This window comes from Wyeomyia smithii, chromosome 3 (genome assembly GCF_029784165.1).
Source record: "Wyeomyia smithii strain HCP4-BCI-WySm-NY-G18 chromosome 3, ASM2978416v1, whole genome shotgun sequence".
Classification (NCBI taxonomy): Eukaryota; Metazoa; Arthropoda; class Insecta; order Diptera; family Culicidae; genus Wyeomyia; species Wyeomyia smithii.
This window is the reverse complement of record NC_073696.1, coordinates 113,295,299-113,315,708: the sequence shown is the minus strand read 5'-3', so window position 1 is coordinate 113,315,708 and position 20,410 is coordinate 113,295,299. Positions and strand designations below refer to the sequence as shown.

The window sequence follows — 20,410 nt, the reverse complement described above, 5'->3', positions numbered from 1 at the left end:
TTGGGAAGATCTACCGGATTCCGGCCACTGGCACCCGGAAATCGAACACATTTACTGCTGCAGAAAAATTACTTTTTATCGGCCGGACAACTTCAATCGGGTCTCTATCTACTGATTCAATTGGATCAGAAAACCTCCGGAATGCCTGCCCTACCGCCACCGCATGTGGCATTAAATAATCATTTATCCGTTCCGGTCCAATGGATCGGATTTTCTGGACTGGTGATTTACTTGTTGATGACGTAGGAATATTTCTTTCTATAATCTATAACAACTTGAAGCTTTGTATCGATTGGATGTGTATACATTTACATTTGTAAATGAGTTTAAAAAATGACTGATAGATTATAATTTATAGGGTATGGTTTCTTTGTTTTATTTCTCAAAGAAATTGTTACTATATAGAATTGAATACTCAGTGTAGTGATTCGTGTCAGTGCCAAAATAGAGATGAAAATAAAATAAGAGCAACTGAAGAAAATAATTGGTCATTCTTAAAAATTAACCCTCTAGTGCCCAAGTTGAATTTTCATAAACATTTTTAGGTATTGATTGAAGCTATTCAGAGGTTCAACTAAAGGCAGCACTGGGCACTAGAGGGTTAAACCAAAAAGCTGCATAAGAAAAGTCATTTCTGAACATTGTGTACCGTCAAAATTCTCTTCATTGCGGGCTCATGCAATGAGTATTCTCATGCAATAAATGAAAATGTAAATATCAATATCACCAATGCACAGTTGGTGGTACTTACTGAACGTCTGAAATATGATGATAAAAATCTTAGCCCACTACGGAGACGAACAGAAAAGTACATTCTCAGTAATATTATTGATGTGATGAACTTTTGTTGCGACCATCTAAAAATTTATATAATTATTTTAAAAAAATCTCTAAAATCTATAAATTTAATAAAATCTATAAAATCTTCAAAGTCTATCAAATCTGTAAAATCTTAAAAATCTATAGAATCTATAAAATCTAAAAATCTATAAAATTTATAAAATCTATAAAAACTATAAAATCTATAAAATCTATAAAATCTATAAAATCTATAAAATCTATAAAATCTATAAAATATACACGCAAAAGTTGGAGTGTGCGTAACCAGTTCATTTATGAGCGAAATTAGCGCATTTACTGATTAAAATTGGAACCAGTACAACGCATGTGCGTTTGGCATAACGCATTTGATGCTCTAGCGTATTTTGAATGTATTGCGCAGCTCCAAACCACTACACTCATCAGCCATCAGCCGATGTTCAGAAGGTTGGCATCGTTAAAACAGTGCAACCAGCAATCAATACTGATAAGTTGGGTACTGACTCCATTGAAGAAATTATTGTCTGATCGATTCACTTTAATGAATCAGGACATTTGAAAACATCATTCAATCATTAACAATAAACAAAAACATGAGATTAGTCCAAAACATTTTGCATTTAATTATGACTCTGGTTTCATTCACATGCATTCGGTTCTGCGTTACTGGCACCAGCGTCAATAACTTTCGCGGCAACAAGGCTCGCTATTGGCTGTTTCGGTTGCTGACGATTTTTAGGGATGCACGAGCCGTTGATACGCACCGGCTCACGAAAGTAAAGAACGGTTTTTCGAGCGCCTCGAAACTGATCGTTCGCCCGAAGCCGAAGTTTACCGAGACATTACGATTTTTGTGTATATGATACATATTCTGATTTTGATCTCTGTCAATGTTTTCCTTGTACAACTTTTGCGTTATGTGTATCACGCATTGGTTGTGCGAAGTCAGAGCAAATTCTGTGCGAATTGAAAGAACACATTGGATGATTAAAGCTTGAACTTTTGCGTGTATAAAATCTATAAAATCTATAAAATCTATAAAATCTATAAAATCTTTAAAATCTATAAAATCTATAAAATCTATAAAATCTATAAAATCTATAAAATCTATAAAATCTATAAAATCTATAAAATCTATAAAATCTATAAAATCTATAAAATCTATAAAATCTATAAAATCTATAAAATCTATAAAATCTATAAAATCTATAAAATCTATAAAATCTATAAAATCTATAAAATCTATAAAATCTATAAAATCTATAAAATCTATAAAATCTATAAAATCTATAAAATCTATAAAATCTATAAAATCTATAAAATCTATAAAATCTATAAAATCTATAAAATCTATAAAATCTATAAAATCTATAAAATCTATAAAATCTATAAAATCTATAAAATCTATAAAATCTATAAAATCTATAAAATCTATAAAATCTATAAAATCTATAAAATCTATAAAATCTATAAAATCTATAAAATCTATAAAATCTATAAAATCTATAAAATCTATAAAATCTATAAAATCTATAAAATCTATAAAATCTATAAAATCTATAAAATCTTTAAAATCTATAAAATCAATAAAATCTATAAAATATATGAAATTTATAAAATCCATCAAATCTATAAAATCTATAAAATTTATAAAATCTATAAAATATATAAAATAAATAAAATATATAAAATATATAAAATATATAAAATATATAAAATATATAAAATATATAAAATATATAAAATATATAAAATATATAAAATCTATAAAATCTATAAAATCTAAAAAACCTATAAAATCTATAAAAGCTATAAAATCTATACAATCTATTAGATACAAATTTTGTATTTTCCATATAATTTTGAAAACAAAATTGAATATGAATGAGTTTTAATAACAAAACGTGAAAGAAGTAGTTTTGAAACAAGTCTAACTAATTTTTCGTTTTTATCAAAACCTGTTGTTTCTAACAATGTTTGTTATTATATTGTTCTATATACTATCTTATTTTGTTAGAAAGCTGATACATTAGTAACAAATTTTGATATGTGTTTGATACTATTAGAATCATTTCTGTTATAATTTCTGTTTTTCTAACACCTAACGGGATCAAATTGAAAACACAGCCTGTAAGGGTTTTCCCGTAACAAACTAACAACTTCTGTTACATTTTTTGTTTTTTTTTTCTTTCTGATCGGGAAGCCATGTGAAATCCCGTGATGTAGTACCGCTCCTCTGCACACCCGCCTTTCGTGTAGCACTTTCCAAGGTATTGTTAACCGGAAATTTGGAAGTCCAACCCTCGCTTTAGCAAACCATCCTATGTCACAAACGCGTCCGAAGTTTCACCCACTGTTCTGACGCTTGATGTGAAATCGTCAAGGGTTCCACGTATCAGTTTTGTTCAAACTTAATCTGCCACAATTTATTACGTTTCACTGGATTGTACGCCAGCTTGAAGTCTATAACCGGATCGATGTGTCTGCAAGATGCGTTCTCGACTGTAGCAAAATATTAAGTAACTAACCGTACTTTCAAGTTCGCATTTGTTGAGTAAACTTCGAGTATCATGCAAAGCAGCTTCTAAACCGAACTAGAAAGTTCACATTAAGATCGGTTAGGTCGCTGAATAGTGCGCTATTCAGCTTGAATAGAAAACTTCAAAATACTTAAAATACAAATCAATTTGCAATTTTTACTCATCATTCGCGTGTTGCTACAATTCCATGATAATCATTTACTGAAGAAATTTAGATCAGAAGAATAATGTCTGGCTTCATTTATTATTAAATTTCATAATTTTTTTTGCAACTTACTACACAAGCTTCGAACTCGAGTCCTCCCTCTTTGAAGCCTAGATTCATACCACTGCTCCGTTTCCGCTATATGGGATCAGCATCGATTTTACTCGATGTGCTGATTTTTCTTCATTACCTACACGTTCATAGCTAGGAACATACTGGGTCTCTCTTTCAGCTTGAAAGTTCAGATAAAGTACAAGCGGAACCTCATGCGAACTAGGAAGTTCAGATAAGGCCGACGCGGAACTTTTTCTGAACTTTCAAGTTCAGAAAAAGTACACGCAGAGCGCAATGTGAACATAAGCCTGACAGTTCTCTAGTTTGTTTTGATTTTGCTGCAGTTCGTTGGTTATGTAATTGAAAAAGGTTGTGTACGCAATATTTTCCTTCCAAACGTTTATTGAAAATTTATTCTGGTAAGCAGTGTACACAAAATATGATAAATGTTCAAAATCGATAAAAACCTTTTCGGTCAATATATATGCTGTGTGCCGCAGTCGAAACGACCAACGCCTTGGGACACAGGGAACTCTCGGTGGAGTCCGAGAAATGGATTCGGACCTCCAAAACCAGCAACAACATGCTGTGGCCTCACATAAAAAACACGCAAGATTTGGGCAAATTGCTAAGGGATGAAAGCACCACGCGCAAATAAGTGTCTAACGGGATTTTACAGCTTACATCCGGTTTATTTTTTCTTTTGCCCTGCACATTCCTGGGTATCTGAATTCATTATTGATTTCCTGTAAGGTAACAAAAGAAAGTATTTAGATAGAGAAAGCCTTTAAGCACCCTAATATTGCAATCATAGCTTTGTTTTCATTTTGCCATTAATTGAGATAGTAAAGTTCCGATGATAATAAAATAAACCATATTTCTCTATTGTTTTTGAAAAACTTATTTTTTATCACTAATCCTGGAGCAAACTTCACTTTCGCCAAAATAGAGTAAAGCATCAGTCAGAACTTAACATGAACTTTGAAGTGGAAATGAAGTACGACATAGACTTCTCCTGAACTTTCGTGCTGATTAAAGGTACGGATCTGTAGATAAATCTCCCAGATGGTCTCGAGGTACGATGCTGGCCTAACAAGCCAATCGTCGTAGGTTCGAGTCTCTGCTCGGGAGAGACTGTTAGTGTCAGTAGGATCGTAGTGCTAGCCCCACAATTGTCCTGTACACTAAACAGTCGGCTGCGAAGTCTGTGTATAAGTAAAACAGAAGGTCAAGTTTCGAATTGGAATGTAGCACCTGAATTGGAATGTAGCAGGCTTTGCTTTGCTTAAAGGTACGGATAAAATGCCAACCGAACTTTAATTTCCGGCGGCTTTGAGGTACCCGTGTGAACTTCAAGGTTCCAATGAAGGAGAGTAAGCAGCTTCTCCTGAACTTTCGTGCTGATTAGAAGTACGGATAAAATGCTAACCGAACTTCAATTCTAAGGGTTTTGAAGTTCACATGTGAACTCTAAGGTTCCAATGAAGAGTAGTAAGCAGCTTCTACTGAACTTTCGTGCTGATTAGAAGTACCTACGGATAAAATGTTAACCGAACTTTATTTTCCGGGGGTTTTGAAGTTCACGTGTGAACTTTATGTGAACTTTAAGGTTCCAATAAAGTTCATTTCCAAGTTTCCAAGTTCCAAGTTCATTTGTTAGGAGCCAGTTCGTGAGAGCCGCAACCGCCTTTCTGAGGAACGTTGTTTTGATGTTCTCCGATTGGGCTGAAATTTTCAGCGTTTGTTTGTCTATTCAAGGTAGAAAGTTTTGCAAAATTTCAATTTTTTCTTCGAGGTTGAGTGGGGGTAAAACGGCCCTTGAAAATGTTATGTCTAAAAACGTCCAAATACTAAAAAGTGCAATAACTCCTGCTAGACTTGATGGATTTTTCTAAAAATTTGTGGAATTATTCTACACTAAGAGTACTTCAAAACGCATGGTAACAATATAGGGTAAAGAGGTAAATTGACGAAAAAAACGCATTTTTCTTTCAAAAATTGTCAATTTTCAGGGTCATCCTACCCTTTTCAACATCGCTAGAAAAAATATCTGAATATGGCGTTTTGTAGAGCAACTTAAGAGCTTTAATGTCATGTATAAGCCAAGGGTGCCAAATGGGGTAAAGCGGTCCTAGAAAGTTTTTTTTTAAAAACCGTCAAAATCACTAAAATCACTTTAGTTTCTGCTAGACTTAAAATGTTTTACTAAAAATTTGGATTATCACTGAGACCTCACCATTGATAGATTTACTGAAAATTTAGATAATTACTCTAAGTTAATACGAACTTAAGGGCAAGATGACAAAAATGACAAATAGATTTACATAACGAAAATAAATATTTCTCTTGAGAAATACTTAGCGATTTTCGGGGTGCTATTTTCTCTACAGAAAAGGTCCAGAGCCAGAAGTTAGCATTTTATAAACAACTACAAAGCTTTTATTTGGCATAATATCCAGATGCATCTTTTGGGAAGTGACTAAAAAGCACTAAAGTTTTCCTTGACTCCACGAAAAGCTTCAAACAAGGTAAAAGATATTATCGACATGATGGTCGCGAAAATAAATAATTCCAACCGAGTTCCTACTTATCCGTGGAGCAAATAAAATCGTTATTTGCACGATTCTCTGCAATAGTTATATATGCAAAACTTAGCGTAAAGGAAGATGGTGCTTTGATGAACGTTGAAGAACATCATGAGTAAAAATTGTTAAGCATTAATGTTCGAAGTGGTGATTTTTTAAAATGATTGTTCATATTTGTTGATACAACAGTAACCAGAGTAACATGATTTTTTTGGCCAACACTCAGGAAAAAGCGAAAAATGAGACCGAAGACAATTAAGTTAAAAATAATCAAATTAAAAAGATTTAAATTAAATTTAAAAACAATAAAATTAAGAAGAAAAACATGAAACTCAAACCATAACTTGCTTCATTTGCTTTAGCAAAACTCGAAATATTGCAGTCTTTCGGCAACCGTCTCATCGATATTGTCTTTTACAGGGTTTGATGCTTTTCTTGAAACCTAGTGAAAAAGTCAAGAAAAAGTTCAATCCTTTTTAGTCAGTTTCCAAATGATGCATCTGGAATTGATATCAAATAACAGCTCTGTAGTTGTTTTATAAAATGCTAACTTCGGGTTTTGGACTGTTTTTTGTTGAGAAAATGGCACCCTGAAATTCGCCAAGTATTTTCCAAAAAAAAATATTTTTTTTCGTCATGTAAATCTATTTGTCACTTATGTCATCTTACCCTTAAGTTCGTATCTAACTAGAGTTATTAAGTCTAACCCGAGTTATTGCAGTTTTGGTGATTTTGACGGCATTTTTCGAAAAAAAAAATCTTCAAGGAACGTTTTACCCCAAATTGTGTATCTTCTGGTAGAGTAGGTAGTTCTGGTAAGGGACAGTGATAATCCAAATTTTAAGTAAAATCTTTCAAGTCTAGCAGGAACTTAAGTGATTCTAGTGATTTTGACAGTTTTTTGAAAAAACCTTCTAGGGCCGTTTTACCCCATTTGGCACACTTGGCTTATACATGACATTAAAGCTCTTGAGTTGCTCTACAAAACGCCATATTCAGATATTTTTTCTAGCGATGTTGAAAAGAGTAGGATGACCCTGAAAATTGACAATTTTTGAAAGAAAAATGCGTTTTTGTTCGTCAATTTACCTCTTTACCGTATATTGTTACCATGCGTTTTGAAGTACTCTTAGTGTAGAATAATACCACAAATTTTTAAAAAAATCCATCAAGTCTAGCAGGAGTTATTGCACTTTTTAGAATTTGGACGTTTTTGGACATATCATTTTCAATGGCCGTTTTACCCCACTTAACCTCAATAAAAAAAATTGAAATTTTGCAAAACTTCCTACCTTAAATAGACAAACAAATGCTGAAAATTTCAGCCCAATCGGAGAACATCAAAACAACATGCGGTTGCGCCTCTCGCGAACTGGCTCTTTAGTGAAATTCGTAGTTCTGGTTGCTTAGGAGGCTACCAACGTTTTATGGGTATGCAGTAGAGTCATTGGAAAAAAATTAGCCTGTGTATTGATTAGTGCAGCTATGAGAAGTACTCCATTATAAACCTTATAAGTAATACTTCACCTTCTTCCACTTCATCAGGTGGTTCAACTAACGGTTGACAACTAGAAATTTGGATGAACTCAAAGAGAAACTGATTCATTTCTCATTCATTATAAACTAACAAAAAAAATATTGAACATTCGAGAATGGTCCGTTACCTGCCTTTCGATGAAGCTTTCTTATGACGCCGGAACAAGAGCGTTGTACGATCTTCGAGTCCGCTTTTGGAATGCATCTTCTGATTCTACCAATCAACTGGTCGCAATTCGTTGATCTCCAGTTATTTTTGTACCGAAGGAACTCAAAATCCCAAAGAAATTTTCGATTGGACGATACTAAGGTAGATTCGTTGGGTTGCGTGTTTGGGGTACAAAGTCAGAACCCCTTTTTTGACGTAATGTGATGATATTTTATTTGACCAAAATACATACTTTTCATCGGTATCATGTTTTGATAGAAATGGAATTATATTTCTGTTCAAACATTCTAGTATACATTTTGATTGATAACCAAACCACTAGGCTTGAACCATGATTTAGACGAAAATGAAAAATTTATTTTCTGCCCACTACTCTGACCGGTTTTCCAATACCTTCCAGGCGGACTATAGTTGAGCGCTGCAGGAAATCATACACATCAGAAACCGGAAGATTTTAGCTTTCAAACTGGTTTGCCATGAAGCTTTTGCCAAAATTATTGTGCAGTTCATAGCGAATTGTACAATGCTCTTGCGGAATGCTCCTTGTACCGACGCCATTTTGAACAGAACTGACGCCATTTTGAACAGAACAAGCATAAACAAAACAAAAAATACTGGCATAATGAGGAGAGAGAGAGCTTTCATATAGCGTGTTTGTTGTGGAGAGCCTCTAAAAAGCTTCAAATTTTTAGTCGTTTAGTTTAGAATCGGGAAAAAGTCCTCTGAGGCCGAATTGGCAGGGTGAACTAAGAATACTGGAAGATTTCCAAAAAAATAATCTAATAAAAAGCAACGACGGCTCACTTTGCTTCTTCTACACAGACGGTTCTGAAATAAACAATTCCACGGAAATGGGATTAACAGAGCTAGGAATTAATAATTTTTCCCAATGGGACATTGGCAGTATTCCAGGCGGAAATATACGCGATGATTAATAGAATGCGCGACTACGTGTCTGGAAAAATTTGCTAACTCGCAAATATCTGGATTTTCTGCGATAGTCAGACAGCACTTAAAGCCCTGAATTCTCCTTTTTGCCTCTCTAAACTAGTGTGGGAATGCATCTTAACGCTCCGACAGCTGGCTGAGGAAAAACTAGGTTAATTTGTATTGCGTTACTGGTGGCTGCAATCGAAAAAATGAGAAGGAAGACTCACTAGCCACACAAGGGTCATCCACTACATTGTTGGTCCAGAACCTTTTTGTGGGGACTCACCGAGCGCTTCTAAAGCTGAACTCGTTGGATGTAAGATAGCAACCATCAAAGTAAATTGAGCTATCACAAGTGGGCTACAACATCCGAAAAAAAAAACATAGAGCCAAATCGTGAGAAGAGCTCCGTTCTTCATAGGCTCATAAAGAAATACCTGAGGACATTCACATGTCTAATCACACACAGGGCACTGTCCGAATCTCAAGAAGCTAGGAAAACTTGATGATGATAGATGTCGCCTTTGTGGCAGCGAAAGCGAAACATCGGAACACTTATTTTGCGAATGTCAATTTTTTTTTTTTATTCTCACTTATTTTCCGTTGGTCTAGTTCCGCCACTAGCAACCCGTTGATTAACGGACCGGCTAACGGACCAACGGCTTTACTTCCTCATGCGATGGAAGGCGTGATCCTAGAGATTTTTCGCCTCAGAAAATCTCCCGATGTCAGCTAAGATTAAATCTAGACCAGTTGGGTTGGATGTGAGTGGATCACGTCACCCCACAACCATCGATACCTATGGCGGCGTTGAGATTCGAGCCCAGGCCACCAGAGTGGTAGGCAGAGATGTTACCAATGACGCCAGGCCCTCTGTCATGCCAAGTATTATTACAACGCAGATTGCATATCTTTGGTAACGGACGCGTAGAATCTGCCGATATTAGAAAGGAAAGTCCATACGGAGTGTGTTGCCCGGGATGAATGTGCGATGTAGCAAGAGCATCAACTCGCAAAATAGTGACAAACCTGCTCGTACGTACTTAGAGTAATTCGGAGCATACCACAATAGATAGAATAATAGTCGCAGTGGTTCAGTTTTCTACAAGGGGGAAAGACGATTTGTTTTCGAAACTTGTCAAGGACCTGTTTCAAAGTAAACAACTGTAGATCTTTCCGCTTGTAAACCGCATTGGTATTCACCAAAAAAAGCATCCTGCAATGGGCCTAATCATAGTCGGATTTAGGGAGGGGAGCAGGAGGGCCATGGCCATGAGATTTTTTATGCGGAGTTGAGAATGTTTATACCTCGATAGTTGCCACAGTCAAGTCTATGTTCCTTGTTAGGTAGTTACACTTCAGACCATAACCTCAGAATACTCTGAAGCTCTATACCGCCACTTATCTTAGTCTCAAAAACCTTTGGCCGGTAAGCCGTCCTTTCCAGCGGCTTTGTAGTTTTTCAGCTTCGGTCGTGCCTAGCGAAGCTATTCTCCGTCTCCACAAGGACGCGATTGTAGTGTTCGCGTTTTTACGGCAATGGAGTCTCTTTCCGGCTGCTGTAGCTTCTTGGTATTTCTCTCTTATTTGAGGCGTCACACGATTTGCTGCTACTAAAACGATAGCAGTTCCTACCCAAGTAACAATTTAAGTCGTATTGCATTTTTTTAGCGGTTTTCATGACCAATTTTGCAAAACTGCTGTTAAAACTAGAAATACTATCAGAGCCTTCTGATAACCGCTGTGTGTTTGCTTTACAGCCAGGTGGCCAACCCTTGCCAAGCTTATTGAAGCAATTATAAGAATGGCAATAAAACTGCTTTAAAACCACATGAAAAGAGTACCGCATACTAAAAGCAGCTGGCATTACCTCTTTAAGAGCGCAATAGGTTTGGTTGCATTATTGCGCTCTGCTACTTGCCACAATAAGTCCAATTGTACTTTCATTGCTTGACAGCAACCGTAATAAGTTGAATTTTTGTGCCGTTCCTGCACACACACCAGAACATCACGTCACTTTTTAATAAGGAAATATCTTGTCGCGGGAGAAATGTTTCACCTGTGTTGGTTATCATCGTGCAATCGATTTCATTTGATGGTGATATTGTAAAAAGATAAGAAATAAAAAGGGGTTTTGGTAGGTTTTGTAGCTCTCAAGCATATGCGCATGAAAATTTGTCGTGCATTTTGAGAACATAGGCGCTTAAAATTTATGCGCCATCAAAATAGTACGGACTTACAAAAATGATCTCATTGCTAGCAAAAATGAATTGGATTGTTTTAGCTCAGGTTCTCAGAAAAAAATCTAGCCGTGTTTTTCAATACAGAGATAGATCGAAATCAACTTTGGATGTTCAATTTACTTGTTAGTCAGACGACGATTCGATTTTCGTTTCAAGATCATAAAAAGTTTCAAAAGATCAATATGGCGCGATTGGTAATTAGTTGGTATCAATCGTAACCGTAATAAGCCTAGTTCAATGATATATATGTTGCAAGGTGCGGCAAAGGTTGGATGCCTGTATTATTCGAGAAAAATATGGTAAATCCCTGGGGCCTAGACAACTTTATTTTTATAAAAAATCTGACATCACACATCACAAGATGCTCTAAAGCATTTTACGGAGACTGCAACAGAATTCTGCATCACACTAAACCGAATAAGCCGGTTTTGTCTTACCTGTATGTATATCATTGCCTGCATATATTTGTTTACAAGTTTGACAGGTTAAAACTGGGCACTTATTACAATTTTATGAGATATTTTTCATAGCCAACTAGTAGTTTTTTAGATTTTGAATAACGGCAATAAAACTGGTTTCTATGTTATTTGACAGTAAGCTGGAGTGGTTTTATGGGGCAATAGATAGTAATAATAAGCCAATAATAAAGAAAAATCGCATTGACACTTGCCGGTTTTATTGTAAGTTTTATTAGAGTTTTATTGACAGCTATCAGTGTTTATTACGACTTGCTATTTTTGGCAACGGGTTCAACCGCCATAAAACCGTTGGTAATATTCATTGATGTGATAAAACCGTTAGAAAACCAAGTAGCTATAGAATTGTTACTTGGGTACTGCCATGCATATCTCGTGCTGTTTCACTGACTGCGTCGTGGATGTGTTTTCACTGCTCGTTCAGGTCCATTTTAACTGGTTCATGAATTCATCCACCAACTTTCCGAGTGTATTTTGCAGCAACTCTTTTCTTTGATGGTCTCTGGACATTCAAATGTATCCTCCTCTTCGATTTCGATTGAAATACGTTGGACAGCCGGGTGCGAGCCTTACTTACCATGAAACATAGATCTGAATCCACGTTTGGTCCTCGAAAACAGAAATTTAATTAGCCTCGACAAACTGTAAAATTGATACAAAAATCTTTACAAAACTGCTCCATTATTCATCTCATTAAGCCGATATTCACGAAGAATGCACGGATTAAACACCAAATTTACACGAAATCATTCAACAAATAAACTAAATATGCTTACGTGCTCTTATGGAATCGTTCAGAATTGTATATATAGTAAATTTAGCTAGATTCATCCTGAATTTTGTAAAACAAACCATTTTTCACAACGCTTCCATATCCATCTCAAAACTTGAATCACTGCTCAATTATTCATCTCACGACGCCACCATATTCATCACACTGTTAATCATGACTGAATCACATTATCATGAATGAACATAGGCACAGCCCGTCGTAGTAGGTTACCAAGATATCCGCTGTAGTTTGTTTTTTTTCTTCACAAATCATTTATTTGACACGACACAAATACAATTCAATGTTTAACGGCGCCAATTATATCGGATGACTTAAAATCTATAAGCAAATTTTTTATCCTCGCTGCCGACTACGAGCTGAAATTAAGTCTATCTTAAAACTAGCATGTATTTTTCAATCAGTGTTTTGTAGTTGAATGGTCGTCTGATGATCATCGAATGAATATGCAGCATGTATGGATTTGTTCTGCTAAGCCACGATGTCATGAGCTGGGACAGGGGCTTGTAATCCTCGGGTTCTGAGGGTATTGTGCGGGGTCAAGTTGCTGGTTTTGGTTCGTTGTTGTTGTTCGCTGGTGTTCAAGTTGCCATATGGTGTGTGCCGCTGAGCCAAGAAATAAAGAAAGGCCTCGGGTTTTCCTGGCGAGTTCGTGTGGGGTTTAATTGCTGGTTCCAAAATCGAGGTCTACGACGTGTTCTTGCCGTTTTGTTGAATGTGGGTGGAAAGGAATGGGACTAGACTTGGGCATGGATGGATTTCAGGGAAATGTATATAAGGGACATGTAGGGTAGGTCGCGACTCGCCAAGACATCACAAACAGGGACAGCTGGTTCTCTACCCTCGGCCCGGAGGGAAGTTATTAATTTAGACCTGGCGTCACGGTGTACAGGGCATGACAAAACAACGTGCTCTATGTCGTGATAACCTTCACCACAGGCACAGATACCACTTTCCCTGAGCCCAATACGACGGAGATGCGCATCAAATCTATAGTGATTGGACATAAGCCGAGACATCACGCAAATGAAATCTCGACCTACATCCAACCCCTTGAACCACGGATTCGTCGATACCTTGGGTATAATGGAATGTAACCACCTTCCCAGTTCCCCTCTGGTCCAAGAATTTTGCCAACTGATGATCGTATTCTGACGTACAAATGAGAAAAATTCATTAAAAGCAATTGGTCTTTCATAAATTTCACCGTTTGATGCGCCCGCCTTAGCCAAAGAGTCCGCTTTCTCATTGCCCGGTATCGAGCAGTGAGATGGGACCCACGCTAAGGTAATCTGAAACGATTTTTCGGATAAAGCACTCAGATGTTCCCGTATTTTCCCCAGGAAATACGGAGAGTGCTTAACATCTTTCATCGATCGAAGAGCCTCAATAGAACTGAGACTGTCCGTAAAGATGAAATAATGGTCCGTGGGCATTGTTTCGATAATCCCTAGGGTGTACTGAATAGCAGCTAATTCTGCGACGTAAACAGAAGCAGGATTATCGAGCTTATGGGAGACGGTTAAATTGTTATTGAAGACACCGAAGCCAGTGGACCCATCGAGAAGTGATCCGTCAGTGTAGAACATATTGTTGCAGTTGATGTTTCGATATTTATTGGAAAAAAATTTAGGGATCTGCTGCACGCGTAAATGATCCGGGATTCCACGAGTTTCTTCTATCATGGATGTATCGAAAAACACAGTAGAATCAGAAGTATTTGATAAGTTGACACGATTTGGAATATTCAAAGAAGGGTTAATATTTTGGGACATGTGATTGAAATACAATGTCATAAAACGGGTTTGAGAATTGAGTTCGATTAACCTTTCAAAATTTCCAATCACAGGACGGTTCAAGACCTCACATTTGATAAGAATACGAGAAGACAGGCTCCAGAAGCGGTTTTTCAATGGTAGAACTCCGGCTAAGACCTCCAAACTCATCGTATGGGTCGATTGCATGCAACCTAAGGCGATACGCAAACAACGATATTGTATTCGCTCCAGTTTGATCAAATGTGTGTTTGCTGCGGAGCGGAAGCAAAAACACCCGTACTCAATTACAGACAATATCGTTGTTTGGTAAAGCCTTATAAGGTCTCCTGGGTGGGCTCCCCAACATGATCCGGTTATTGTACGAAGAAAATTTACTCTTTGCTGACCTTCCTTCATCAGATACCTAACATGGCAACCCCAGGTGCCCTTAGAGTCGAACCAGACACCAAGATTCTTATGCACCAAAACCTGAGAGATCGTTTTACCCATTAATTGTGCTTGGAGCTGAGCAGGTTCATGCTTCCTAGAAAAAACTACTATCTCAGTTTTCTCCGGAGAGAATTCGATACCTAGCTGTAAAGCCCAAGCAGACAAATTGTCCAAGGTATCTTGCAATGGTCCTTGCAAATCGGCAGCTTTGGCTCCTGTAACAGAGACCACGCTGTCGTCGGCAAGTTGTCTTATCGTGCATGAATTTGCCAGACATTCGTCGATGTCATTTACATAAAAATTGTAAAGAAGGGGGCTTAAACATGAGGCCTGGGGAAGACCCATGTAGCTAATTCGAAAAGTTGCCAAATCACCATGCGTAAAATGCATGTGCTTTTCGGACAGCAAATTGTGCAAAAAATTGTTCAAAATTGGAGAAAATCCTTGTCGGTGAAGTTTACCCGAAAGAATGTCAATAGAAACGGAATCAAATTAACCCTTAATGTCCAAGAACGCAGACGCCATTTGTTCTTTGCAAGCATACGCCAGCTGAATATCTGTTGAAAGCAGCGCAAGACAATCATTCGTCCCTTTGGCACGGCGGAAGCCAAATTAAGTATCCGATAGTAGGCCATTTGATTCGACCCAATGGTCTAAACGACGGAGTATCATTTTTTCCATCAATTTCCGGATACAGGATAGCATTGCAATCGGCCTATAAGAGTTGTGATCAGAAGCTGGCTTCCCTGGTTTTTGGATGGCGATCACCTTCACTTGCCTCCAATCCTGCGGTACAATGTTTTGCACCAGGAACTTATTGAACAAGTTCAACAAGCGCCTCTTGGCATTGCCGGGTAGATTCTTCAACGAGTTGAATTTGATTCTATCTAACCCAGGCGCGTTATTGTTACAGGACAGGAGGGCAACTGAAAATTCTGCCATCGTAAAAGGTGATTCTATCGCGTCGTGGCCCGGAGACGTATCGCGAACAAGGTTTTGCGCAGGAACAGAGTCCGGACATACTTTCCTGGCAAAATCAAATATCCACCTACTTGAAGACTCCTCGCTTTCGTTGACCGTTACGCGATTCCGCATTCTTCGGGCTGTGTTCCAAAGAGTGCTCATTGATGTCTCCCTCGACGTCTCGTTTACGAACCGACGCCAATATCCGCGTTTCTTTGCCTTAGTCAAGCTTTTAAACTTGGTATCAAGCTCCGAATAACGTTTAAAGTCGTCGGCATCGTCTGTATCCCGGAAATTCAGATACGCGTCGGATCTTTGCGTGTAGGCATCGGAGCACTCTTTGTCCCACCACGGAGTGGGAGGCGGTTCTTTGATCGTTACGCCAGGGTATTTCTTCGTTTGGGCTTGCAACGCGGCGTCGAGAATCAAGCCCGCGAGGAGGTTGTATTCTTCAAGCGGTGGATGATGTTGAATCGAATCGACCGTTTTTGAAATCATTTCCTCGTATAACTTCCAATCGACATTCCGTGTGAGGTCATACGGAATATCAATTGGTCGCATGCGAGTTGAACCGTTAGTAATTGAAATAAGAATAGGCAAATGGTCGCTACCGTGAGGATCGAGGATTACCTTCCATGTGCAATCCAACCGTAGCGACGTCGAACATAAGGATAGATCAAAAGCGCTTGGGCGCGCTGGAGGTTTCGGGATACGTGTCATTTCACCGTTGTTCAAAATAGTCATGTCGAAGTCATCGCAAAGGTTATAGATCAAAGAGGAGCGGTTATCATTGTAAGGGGAACCCCAAGCCACACCATGAGAGTTGAAGTCTCCCAAAATCAAACGTGGCGAGGGAAGAAGTTCTATTAAATCAAAGAGCAGCCGTTGCCCAACCTGTGCTCTGGGAGGAATATATATTGAGGCAATACAAAGCTCTTTACCTTGTATTGTCATTTGACATGCGACAACTTCGATGCCTGGAATCGAGGGGAGGTTAATACGATAGAAAGAATAGCACTTTTTAATCCCTAGAAGTACTCCTCCATATGGGGTGTCTCGATCATGGCGAATGATATTAAAATCATGGAAGTTAAGATCAATATTTGAAGTAAGCCAAGTTTCACAAAGGGAAAATGCATCGCATTTGTTTTTATTTATCAAAACTTTAAACGAATCAATTTTTGGTAAAATACTTCTACAATTCCACTGTAAGACAGAGATAGAATCCTTCATATACGCAGTTGAATTAGGCATCGAAGGATACAATTGCTGCAAGGAGGGGCCATTGGGCAGTCAACTGCTCCAAAAATGATCTTACTGTTGGGAGAAGTACTGTGAGGAAATTTTTAATTGGATCAGGTATATTGAAGTTTTCAAAAATCCAGTCCACGATGTTAGAAAAATTCACCAATACAGAGTTTATTTGATTATCTGGGTGTGCAAATGGAACAACTGGGGTTTTAGATGTTCCAGGAAGTGCTGGGAACTCCTTCTGGGACTTTAAATTTGCAAGCCCAGGAGGTGTTTGCTTCGGCTTTTCCGCAGCACTTTTAGATTTGTTCGTATTATTCATTCCATCTTGAGAAACCTTAGGTCCTTTCCTGGGAAGCTTAGGAGAGGAAAGATTTTTCCTCTTTCTAGTCTCCCCAAGACAGGCAAAAGAAGTTCCCTCTAGTGGTTCGTCAGAGTCGGTTTCATCTGAAGACAACAGATCAAAGGGGTTCGATGTTATGGTAGAAATGGTCACGGTCTTCTTAAGAATCTCAGCGTAAGAACGCTTTGAGCGCTCCTTAAGAGACCGTTTAATTTTATCTCTGCGTTGCATGTACACCGGGCATGCGGAAAGCTCATGCAGATTTTCCCCGCAGTGAATACACTTTTCAGCGTTTACACTGCAAGAATCTTCCGCATGAGTCTCCCCACACTTGCCACACCGTGCCTTATTGCAGCAACGCACAGTCAGACGAACCTGGTTGATAGAAACGTGGCTAGGGAGTGCAGATCCGGCAAACGTAACGCGAAACAAGTCTGACGGAGTGTATACTTTTCTACCGGAGACGAGCGACATGGACCGTAATTGCTTAACATCCAATACTTTCGCCTCGGTAGTGGATTTTTTGAAGCAGCCGACGCCGCTTCCCAGAATACACTAAACAGTCAGACTCGAATCGGTTATTACACCGTCGATCTCCACGTCTCGTGCAGGTACATACAGTACATTAAAGTACATTAAAGAGCTAAAAGGTACATTAAAGAGCTCAGAGCGAGCTATATCGTTGGCCTGATCCAGATCATTGACCACGACACGGAGCTTGATTGGTCTGACTTTTGCGATTTCGGTCACGGCCTTGTATCGTGACGTCAGATCTTTCGCGATTTGTAACGTGTTCAGTGATTTTCCTCCTGGTTTGGGCATCATGTAGAGAACCAGTGGACCCGTTGATCCGTCTGGGTAGAGCCTGCGACGAGGATTGACTAAAGCAGGGACAGAGGGGGGGTGAACAGGAGGAACAGGGTCGGGTGGGTTTGGAGACGGGGGATCGGGGGCTAAGGGATCCACATCCATTGCGCTCAAACTAGCGCAACAGTACAGTGGCAAAGAATCACGTACCTCTTTTTTGTTGTCTTCAATAGCACAATCACCGAGCCTTTCGGTGCTGGAACGGGCAGCTTCGCAGCGGCACAGCTATAGCACAATAGCAGGATGACCTTCGGATTATCAGTTTGTCTTTACACCGCACTTCGCACTCTTTGAAACACGACCGAGTAAGCAATGCTTCCTTTCTTCTTCACACAGAAGCGACTTTATAGCGAGACAATCACTTAATGCGTCCGTTTTCGTCGAGCGCTCGGGACGGAATGATCCGCTGTAGTTGTTTACGTGCAAAATTGATATCCTAGGTCCCACTGCAGTGCTGTCGATTTATGTTAATTAAGTCGAAATAATTCAACATTTTTAGTATGATTTTTTCGTATTAACAGAAACTGATTTGGCAACTTTTGATTTTCTTCAACGCAGTGAAAACAGATGAAAATATATACAGATGAAATTTAGGAATTGTAGAAATTCATCTCATATATTTCTACTAATTCAAGCTAGTTTTAGGAAATTTGAGGTGAACATTTCAAAGATTAAAGTATTCTAAGTGTAGTGAGTGATTTTGTTCAGTGATTAAAATTAAAAGTGGTCCGCTAGTGATGAAGAAAACTTTGGTTGGCTGCTGAACGAGTCCCGTTGTAGCCGTATAGAACATTGCGCGGATTTTGTTTTCTGAGGTAGGTGATTGAATTAAATAAGTTTTCGAGTGCAGATGCCCGACAATAATATCAAATTTAGAGCTTTTAAGTGAGTTTTCGAGGATTATACTTTATGAGGAATCTAAAGTAAACTAAGAAGAATCCATTCCATGGATTAGTAGATTGGTTTAGTGAGAAAATATGCATTTTTTCCTGTTTTCAATTGTGTTTTCATATTGTATGAGATAAATACACGGGCTGAGATGAATAATGGAGCAGTTCCCCTACTTCTTTAATTCGAATGGCAAAAACAAATAGTTGCTTTTATCGTTGGTATTGTTTGATACTTTTAATCAAGTTTTTTCGAAAAACATTTATTTCATTAACGATACGACCTAAACAATTTGTAAAACAGGTTCGAGTTCTGTTATTTTTTTTAAATCCGTAAATTATTTTGAATTATGTTAAAATTTCTGTTGCATTGATTTCGATAAAACATTTTTAATGCGAACAAAAACCCGTTATTGTTTGTTTTTCTTACTTTTAGTTTGCTCCTTTTGTTCTCAAATATCAAGCTAAGCCGTTGGATAGCGACTCTTTCGTCTGGTTGTTTGCATCATCTCATCATCACCAGCTAAGAAAATCCAATAAACTTTAATAAAAATGGTTTGATTAAATATGTGACTTAATGTAATGTAATGGCAAATCGTAGTTGCGATGCTAATTGCTACCAGTTTTCTACCAAATTCATAACCATTATCTATGCTAAATTGTTGGCGTGCAAATTTCTCCAGCATATTTCTTCCTGTAAAGCCACAAAAATTAATGACACATTAAGTTAAATTTAGCTGCAATTTCCTTATTTAATATCAGCACCATTAAAAATGTATTACGCAAAATCTGCTTCGGGATGTAATTCGCAGCGCCGAACGATTTCCCTCGCGGTAGCAAACCACCAAATATCCTTGCATTTCCACATCCACAAAATCGAATGTCTTCGGGTGAGCAGATAGTTAACTGGCAGCGGGTGGATTGGTGTATGTGTGTGTGGGTATGTGTGCGGCAGTCAAACAGTTTCCTGTCTGTTTTCCTCTGCGTGACACTGAAGCTGGCTGTCTTTCCTCAGTCTAATAGATGGAAGATGAGCTCTTCCCATTTTCTATGTATACATACCAATAGATATTACCCAGTCTTGCGCTTGCTTGTTGGCTGGGTGTCGTACCGTCCGGTGGAGTTCTTCTATGGTTATGCTTTGACTGTTAGCAAGCTTCTGCCACTGCCGAGGAAAGCCATCATTATTGTATGTGTGCTATGATAATTTAAACGAAGGCATTGCTAGCAACAGGACAAAAAATAAACCACAGATATGATTGCTGGTCACGAAAAAATTCGCTCGAACCTAACGCTGGATGGAGTCATGAAACGTGTTTAGCAGAGAAACAATTTCAAATTCCAAACCTAATGTTGAAGTCGTCCAAAACTGTAGCCTTTTTTTTCGTGAACCACTCAGTTCCGGACGTCAATGCACAACGAAGAAAAGGAATTTGCATTCCCTCTCACACCGCTATCGCCCCAGAGCCGTTCGTTGATGATTATGACGATCATATCCGGCGGGAAGCTACCGAACATACCGAATAAGAACAAGAAGAAAGGCAG

At 38.2% G+C, this 20,410-nt stretch overlaps 1 long non-coding RNA gene across 1 annotated transcript; it reads right to left on the bottom strand.

The window, feature by feature from the left end:
- Window positions 1-11,754: 11,754 nt before the first annotated feature.
- Window positions 11,755-20,048, bottom strand: LOC129730470 (uncharacterized). Its single transcript, XR_008728856.1, has 3 exons — window positions 19,631-20,048; window positions 19,296-19,559; window positions 11,755-12,199 (listed from the first exon to the last, which is right to left on the bottom strand). It is a non-coding gene; the product is annotated as an uncharacterized LOC129730470 (long non-coding RNA).
- Window positions 20,049-20,410: the final 362 nt, after the last annotated feature.